The sequence below is a fragment of the Brassica napus genome, chromosome C8 (genome assembly GCF_020379485.1).
Source record: "Brassica napus cultivar Da-Ae chromosome C8, Da-Ae, whole genome shotgun sequence".
Taxonomy (NCBI): Eukaryota; Viridiplantae; Streptophyta; class Magnoliopsida; order Brassicales; family Brassicaceae; genus Brassica; species Brassica napus.
This window is the reverse complement of record NC_063451.1, coordinates 217,030-218,747: the sequence shown is the minus strand read 5'-3', so window position 1 is coordinate 218,747 and position 1,718 is coordinate 217,030. Positions and strand designations below refer to the sequence as shown.

General features: G+C 47.1%; 1 non-coding gene across 1 annotated transcript; it reads right to left on the bottom strand.

Annotated features, from left to right (window-relative positions):
• Positions 1-339: 339 nt before the first annotated feature.
• Positions 340-495, bottom strand: LOC125592080. The gene has a single exon (XR_007327930.1). It is a non-coding gene; the product is annotated as a 5.8S ribosomal RNA (ribosomal RNA).
• Between the last annotated feature and the right edge of the window lie 1,223 nt (positions 496-1,718).

Genomic DNA, 1,718 nt, shown 5'->3' with positions numbered 1-1,718 from the left:
CTACAATTCGAACGCCGAAGACGTCCGATTTTCAAGATGGGCTCTTGCCGGTTCGCTCGCCGTTACTAAGGGAATCCTTGTTAGTTTCTTTTCCTCCGCTTATTGATATGCTTAAACTCAGCGGGTGATGCCGTCTGACCTGGGGTCGCGTTGAGGACTTTGGGTCATCGAGAGCTTTTGGACCGGAACGACCGATGATATTACGAGGCTTGAATTCACCACCGCATGTCGAGACGCTCTTGGTGTCCTTAGCTCGGATTTTGGCCAACCGCGTGCGGTAACACACGGGAGACCAGCTTCCGTCCCATATCCTAGAGAGGATGGGGGAACGACGATTTGTGACACCCAGGCAGACGTGCCCTCGGCCAGAAGGCTTGGGGTGCAACTTGCGTTCAAAGACTCGATGGTTCATGGGATTCTGTAATTCACACCAAGTATCGCATTTCGCTACATTCTTCATCGATGCGAGAGCCGAGATATCCGTTGCCGAGAGTCGTTTTAGACTTTATATTGCAGCACTGCTTCCGAACAAACACCGTCTCAGGGTTGGCGAAAGTAGACTGTTCAGTTGCATGTTCCTTGACACTTTTCGTGCCGGGGTTTGGTGAAATCCGGAAACTCTGCGCACGATTCGACCGAGACCGAAGTCTTGAACCGGGGAAGAAACACATAACAACAGAAATCGGCAGGCATATAATCGGCTAAGAGACCGGCCCACCGAGAGTGATGTTTCATCATTCTCGGGTCGTTCTGTAATACCCCGATCCGGCCGACTAGGCCGCGGTCGAAGCCTTACGTCGCTCGGTCCACTTCCTGGCCGAACCTCTTAATTTTCGCCCTTTAATTATAATATCGCCTAAAGCCGAGGGCTAACTTAGATCTTAGCTAAAGACTTTCTCAGTCCTTTATAGCCTAGATCCTTTCAACAGATACACAGCGGATTATTCTCTAATTAACCATTGGTCTAAAACCAATCTAACACTTGTCTGGTCGAATCACCTTAGCCTTGGTCAGTTCACACAACTACCGATTAGCTTAAAGGTCAATCCTAAACCCAAACCAAGTCATACGACTCTGAGGTTCCATTCCCCTAAACCATTCTATCTAGATCTATGCATGTATTGCAAGATCTTACCTTTGCCACATCTACGGAGCTTATTAGCTCATCGGTCCTCCATTGACTCGAATTACTCTTGCTTGACAGCTGGACCACGATCACTCAATGATCTTACTTAAGGTCCTTATCTTGACTCCTGCACCAAACAGCTCCCCTAGGTACTTAGTCATTCAACCAACCATCCCCACAGACATAAGTAACCTTTGAGAAGTCTTTGAAAGGATAAGGATATACATCTGGCCTTTCTTGGCTCATGCACAATCCGAAATCCTTTTGCCTTATAGGCAATAGTACCCAGTCCATCTTCTAGACTGGCAAAGCTCATTAGATCCTAAGTCAATCAACCAACCATCCTCACATGACTTGGAACTGATGAGTCATCATCTGGCCTGACCGGTCTTGGGACTTAACGAGACAACAAATATGATTTGTTCATACCAACCGATGCATTCATTAATCAGGTTAGTACCGACACCTTGGACCATCATCCAGAGGTCAGGTCGTCCATACTCAACCATGATCAGATCTTACACGGTCTTCCTTGAACAATCATACTTAGGCTCAATACTTATGGTCTACGACACATAGTACTAGCCATATA